Genomic DNA, 6538 nt, shown 5'->3' with positions numbered 1-6538 from the left:
ACCCTCCACTTACTCATATCCTCCTTTTCCTTTTTTTTTTTTTTTTTTGAGACGGACTCTCACTCTATCGCCCAGGCTGGAGTGAAAGTGGTGCCATCTCGGAGCACTGCAGCCTGGAACTCCTGGACTCAGGCGATCCTTCCACCTCAGCCTCCAGAGCAGCTCGGACCACAGGCACCCGCCACCAAGCAGCTAATTAAAAAATTGTTTTGAGCCAAGCGCAGTGGCTAACGCCTGTAATCCCAGCACTTTGGGAGGCCGAGGCAGGCAGATCAATTGAGCCCAGGAGTTTGATACCAGCCTGGCCAACATTGTGAAACCCCGTCTCTACCAAAAACATAAAAATTAGCCGGGCGTGCTGGTGGCGCCTGTAATCCCAGTTACTCGGATGGGTGAGCCAGGAGAACCACTTGAACCCGGGAGGTAGAAGTTGCACCCCAGCCTGGGTGACAAAGCGAGACTCCATCTCAAAAAAAAAAAAATGTAGATACTGGGGTCTCACTATGTTGGCCTGGCTGGTCTCGAACTCCTGGGCTCAAGTAATCCTTCTGCCTCGACCTCCCAAAGCTCTAGGGATTACAGGCGCAAGCCACCGCGTCCGGCCTAACCCTCCCTGTTTGGGATCTCCTGTTATAGTATTAGCAAATGGAAAAGCTCCAGACAGTTGAGCACACGCGTTCTTTGTAAATGATGACGTCTGATACAGTGATGCTTTCAACCGGGTTGTGTAACGCCTGTGTGTGCACGGTCTCTTCTGCAGTCTCCACTGAAGGTGGCCCGTCTGCGCGTCCGCTCCCGGCTTACCCCGCGCTCCCTGTTCCCGGCATTCCCGGCGCTCCCCGCGCTTCCCGCGCTCCCCCGCTCCCGGCATTCCCGGCATTTCCCGTTCCCGTCGCTCCTCGCGGCCGCCGCCCTCCGGCCGGCGAGCCCCGCCCGGGCAGCGACTGTTAGCGCGACAGCGGCCTGGAGGTCTGGTCCCGCCCGCGCGGCCGCGCTATTGGGCCGCGCGCCGCGGCCGCGCGCGCTACGCGCCACCGATTGGCGGCCTCCGCAGCCCGCTCCGCGGCTCCCCCAATGCGGGGCGGCCGCGTGCGGGGATTGGCCGCGCGCCGCGAAGGTCCGCCCTCCGCTCGCCCGGCGCGGCAGGCTGGTCCCGGCGACCGGAGGGTCTGGACAGGCTTTCCAGATGGCTGCGGCGGTCGGTCGGTGAGGCTCTCCCGGCTGTGGTCTGGCTGCGGGCGGCTCGGGTAGCCCGCGGGCGCCTCAGGTAGGTGCGGGGCGCGAGGGGCGCCCCGCGGGCGGGCGGGCGGGCGCTGCGGCCTGCGCGAGGGCGCGCCCTTCCCTCCCGCCTCCCTCCGGGACCGAGGCCGCGGGTGGGGCGGGGCCGGGGCGCGGAGCCCGGCCTTTGTGAGGCAACATGGCCGCGGGCGGTGGAGAGCGCGGGGTGGGGACCCCTCCGGGACTGGGGGGCTGGCCCCGGGCCCAGGCGTTGCCGACTCTGGTCGCTGTCCGCCGGGGTAAAGAGGCTCCTCTCCCTGCGGGCCCGAAGCCCTAGCATCGCCTTCAGGCGGGAAAGGTGTGGGCAGGGACAGTGCTCGCCTGGGACCCTGCTGGCGTTAACACAGTTTGGGAAATCCAAGAAGTCGCCTAAGTCTTTTTGTCCACCAAATGCTCACTGGTTGAGTGTCACGTAGATAATTGGGATACGGTTTTATTGTAACAATGAGCATGGCGGAAATAAATGGAAGGTGGCAACCTGTTGACAGTGATGCCTGTCTGGTGTCAACCGATGGACTTGGCTTTCTTGTGGCAGGAGTCTGATTTGCCTTTTTGCATGCTTGCATGTACCTTGTTCCTGTACGGCAGTCCCGTCTATGGCTGTCGACTGTTCGAGGCCAACCACCAGGCGAGGATCCACTATTTCCTGGCCAGACTAGACTCCTGGCTGTGGGTGTGGCCCAAACCCTGCTGCAGGCCTTCACTCACAAAAGGGAGTGAATGGCCAGCGCGGGGTACCCAGTGTTGCCTCTAAGTGCGGGATGTGAGGCCTGTTGGAGGATGACAAAAGGAACGGATGAGGTCATACTGCCGCTGGGTTGGGCGGGAGGCTGCAGCGGGAGAGACTTGACCAAAAAGCAGCATCCATGGCGCTGGCACTGGTGCTGGCCGGTCGCGGCCAGTGCCTCGGTTAGCTAGCACAGCAAGTGGACTAGGAAGAAGGGTGCTGTCCAAGTGTATGGGTTTTCTCCCCGTGCCAGGGGTCCAGGGGAGCTTGCCTTGAGCCCATTCCTGTCTGATGGTCCTGTTGGCAAGGCAGGGTTTGCATCCGGTGTTTGGTCAGCTGGAGCAGTGGGGAGGCCTATGGGCGGAGAGCTCCCCTTTGAGCCCTTTGCGGCCAGGCACTGTGTGGAGCACTTCCCAGGGGTTGTTTTGTAGTCTCACCACGACCTTGGGGTAGGAAATGTGCTTTCTGGCTGGCTTGCCCAGTCTTAGACTCTGTTGTTGTAGCCCCCTCCTTTGTGATGTCATCCAGCCTCCTGGCTTTAATGCCAACTTTCCTTGACATCTTAACAGCTCCAGCCCTGGCCTCCCTTCTAGGCTCCAGCCTGGTGTTTCTGGCCACCTCTTCTATATCTCCATGTGTTACTCTGGTGCCAAATAGCCATATCCAAACCAAACTCAAATCTTCACCCATGCCAAAACATTCCTTGGCCTGTCTAAAGTCCCTTTGATTCCTCTTTTTCTTATAACTTCATGCAGTTGACAGGAGGCCCTGTCAACTCACCTTTTATTTCTAAGCACAGACCGTTTTCCACCACCTCCAGGTTAACATCCTGGCCCAGCCTACCTAGTGAACCTCTAATTCTCTTTACTGTCACCTTTGGTCCTCACTCCCCATCCACCACCTATAGTTTTTCTGGACACAGAGTGATTCTTCTTCCTCTTCTTTTTTTTTTTTTTTTTTTTTTTTAAGACAGAATCTTGCCCTGTCGCCCAGACTGGAGTGCAGTGGTGCGATCTCAGCTCACGCAACTTCTGCCTCCCGGGTTCAAGTGATTCTCCTGCCTCAGCCTCCCAAGTAGCTGGGACTGCAGGCTTCCACAACCACCACGCCCAGCTGATTTTTGTATTTTTAGTAGAGACGGGGTTTCACCATGTTGGCCGGGCTGGTCTCAAACTCCTGACCTCAAATGATCTGCCTGCCTCAGCCTCCCAAAGCCCTGGGATTACAGGCGTGAGCCACTATGCCTGGACACAGAGTGACCTTTTTTTTTTTTTTTTGAGATGGAATCTCACTTTGTTGCCCAGGCTGGAGTGCAGTGGCACAATCTCCGCTCACTGCAATCTCCACCTCCTGGGTTCATGCCATTCTCCTGCCTCAGCCTCCTGAGTAGCTGGGACTATAGGCACCCACCACCATGCCCGGCTAATTTTTTGTTTTTTTAGTAGAGATGGGGTTCAACATGTTAGCCAGGATGGTCTTGATCTCCTGACCTTGTGATCCACCTGCCTCGGCCTCCCAAAGTGCTGGGATTACAGGCGTGAGCCATCGCACCCGGCCCAGAGTGATTCTTTTAAACCATAAGATGGTATAAAACAGAGGTGGTGTAGATGCAAGCCAGCTTGCCTGCTTGTAAAGCAGTTCCATCACTTCCTAGCTGTGCGACCTTGAGCACATGAGTGAACCTTTCTTTCATAGTGCTATGTGAGAACTGGGTGAGTTAAAATGCTTAAAAGTGCTTAGAACAGGGCCTGGCTGAGGGTTGGTTGCCACCGCTATCCTGGAATCAGCTGATGCCACTGCGTGGGCTTTCCTTTCCGGTGGCCCATCTCTCTCACTAAAAGCCAAAGTCCTGGCAGCAGCCTCGGAGGACCAGCCCTGATCCATCTGCCCTCATGGACCTGGCCCACTCACATTCCCTCAGCACACTGCCCCAGCTGGCCACACCACATTTCTGACCCCGGCCCTCTGGTTTTCCTCTTAGTGTCACCTGGAACTTCCCCTCCTCCCAGCCCTGTTACCCACCTGGCTTACTCCTCTGCCTTCACGTGGACGCAGGTCATGAGGCCTTCTTGGATCCTCCTTCCTAAAACTGCCTCCCCTTCTTCAGGCGCTTTCCTTGTTTTGTTTTTGCTTGAATACTTCTTGGCATGTGACAGTGTACATACTCTTCTTAGTTGTTAGCGGTCCATCACCCCCACTAAAATGTGAGCTCTGTAGAGCAGGGTTTTGTCCACTTTGTGTCTGCAGCATCTAGGATGGTGTGTGTGTGTGAAGAATGGAGAAAGCTTGTAGAGGGGAGGAAGGAACTTGACCAGGACTGCCCACCACTGAGCTCTGGGACCGGGCAGGTTTCCTGCTTTCTCAAGGAGCTCACTCACTTGCACCGCGCCAGGCTTCCCTGCTGTGCATTTCTTCAGGGCCGCTGCTCAGCCCCTATTAGCACCTTTGCTTGGAATGTCTACTCTAGCTGCTGCTTTGCCTTCTGTGGTAGCAGGCTTCCCCATTCCGCCACACTGTTGGTCTCTAATCCCCTGCTCCTTGTAGCTTCTTCATGTAGCTTTTTGTGTCCCAGAATCACGGATTGACTCACCAGGGTCTCCATGGGACTGCCAGGTTCTGAGGTGTCTGGTAATCTGTGGCACTGGGCGCATTGACCCCTCGGTCTGTTCTCTGAAATGGTCTTTCTTGGTTGTCAGGAGACTGACCTCACCCCACTTAGTGTTCCTCATGCCTACCTGGTTGCCGCCCACAGCCTCCTGAACGTCTTCGGCACTTTATAGTCAGTTATGTGCTGTGTTTCCTGGATTATAGTCAGTTATGTGCTGTGTTTCTTGGATCCTTAGCATCTTTGATGGACACATCTTTCGAGATGTGCTGTGTGAAATTCCCATTGGATTCAGAAATGTTAGGACATCCTAGAATCCAGGAAATGGGGTGACAGCACAGTGGTCATTGCCCTGCCAGTGTGTCCAGGCCCTGTAACCTTGTCTCTTGTCCATGTAGTGCGTTCCTCAGAGTAGATTGCCAGTAGATAGTTGTTCAATGTATTGAGTAAACCTAAACTAGTCTCTGGTTTTCATGTCGTGTCCCCTTCGAAGTACAGCCACCATGCCCTATCCCTTGTTAAATGTGTGATGTCTGCATCTCCTGTTCTTTCTGGGAATCTTGGGAGGATGTTATGTCATGCAGTACGGTTTGCATGTGTGCATCTTTACTGGTGTGCACGCATGTGCATGCATGCGTGTTCCTGTGCACGTTCTGGGAGTGTGCATGTGCGTGTGTCTGCATGTGCTCCTCCTGCTCCGATGCAAGGTTTTCTGGCTGCCCCCTCAGACCCATCTTCCCTGCTTCATGTTGTCCCTTTCTTTATGCTTCCTCTGTAGTAAGGCTTCCTACAGTTTCGTCCTTAACCCTCGGGGCGGCCTTCCTCCTGTGGGTTTGGCGACTACCTCCTCAGTGCATCTTGGCCTTCCGTATCTGGGCCAGTCATGGCTCCAGAGTTGTGGCCTTGGCACCTTCAGAGCCTGCCTGGAGGTCCTCTCCGTTCTCCTCGCCAGGCTCCTGTCTGCATGCTGGAATTTGGGTGTCCTTCCTTGTCTTTAGTTCCCTCTTTTCTCTGCTCTCCACCTCCACTGGGTCAACAAGTGCGGTCAGTTCTGTGACATTGTTCTTGGCCCATTGCCTGGGCCTCTTTTACACCTTTGTCCTCTGGCCTGGAGGACTGTCCCTGTGCCTCGGGTGCAGTTGCTTCTGCCTGGCACAGCTGTGGGTCTCCCCTCTCAAGCAGAAACCTACTTGTGGCATGAGAGTCGCTTCACCTTCAGTGGCTCCTTATTGTCCCTAGGGCGGAACAGGCTGCAGATGGCACCCAGGCCTCTCTGTGCCTCGGCTCCAGCTGTCTCTTGTGGCTCCCCACCCCAAATCCTGGCAGGTCCCTTCCCCACAGCCACCCACCCCTCTCCATCGGGAACAGAACTATGCTGCCACCTCTGGTGACCTCAGCACGCTGCATCACTGTCCCCGTCCACGTGCTACCCTGTGGGCCCAGGAGAGCCCTGGGGTCCCTGAGTAGCAGAGCGCCTGGCCATGCCTCTGAGGCCCCTAGTGCCGCAGAGTTGAGCTGAGGGTCTCGCGCTCACCCTCTGACTGACCCAGCCCTTTCAGGTGAGTGGATTGCTGTGCTCTAGTGGCCTGAGGGAGGCCACGTGCCTTCTGTGTGTTCCAGAAAGGGTGCCTCCCACCGCATGCTTGCTTATCTGAGTTAGAAGAATGCTGTGGTGGGGTTTAGTGTAAATTTTTAAAATATTTTTTGAGCCTTATGATTATATAGTTTTTGTGTTTCTGAAGTAGGAATTAAAGTGGGCAGTTAACAAAATATTTAACTTTGGACTTAAGTTATAATTCAGGTTCTGAAGAAAAAAAGTAAGGTTAATTTGTTCTGATGCCTAAAAGGTCCTCTTAGGGAATATTATTTGAAGCCCTTTACTGTGCTGTTAATAGTGCTTGACTTTTAACTTGGTACCAGGGAAGTGG

At 55.4% G+C, this 6538-nt stretch overlaps 1 protein-coding gene across 4 annotated transcripts in view; it reads left to right on the top strand.

Annotated features, from left to right (window-relative positions):
* Positions 1 to 1144: 1144 nt before the first annotated feature.
* The window catches only part of DGCR8 (DGCR8 microprocessor complex subunit), a 33261-nt gene continuing 27867 nt past the window's right edge, over positions 1145 to 6538 (top strand). For 2 of the 4 annotated variants that reach the window (XM_065522482.1, XM_065522479.1), the window contains exon 1: positions 1145 to 1271. The gene's annotated coding sequence lies outside the window, so the exon portion shown is untranslated. Of the gene's footprint in view, positions 1272 to 5849; positions 6170 to 6538 lie in introns of all 4 variants that reach the window. The other 2 variants (XM_065522481.1, XM_045363952.2) reach the window with 2 other exon arrangements.

The sequence above is a fragment of the Macaca fascicularis genome, chromosome 10 (assembly GCF_037993035.2).
Source record: "Macaca fascicularis isolate 582-1 chromosome 10, T2T-MFA8v1.1".
Lineage (NCBI taxonomy): Eukaryota > Metazoa > Chordata > Mammalia > Primates > Cercopithecidae > Macaca > Macaca fascicularis.
The sequence above is the reverse complement of the archived record's forward strand: the minus strand, read 5'-3'. Positions and strand labels throughout refer to the sequence as shown.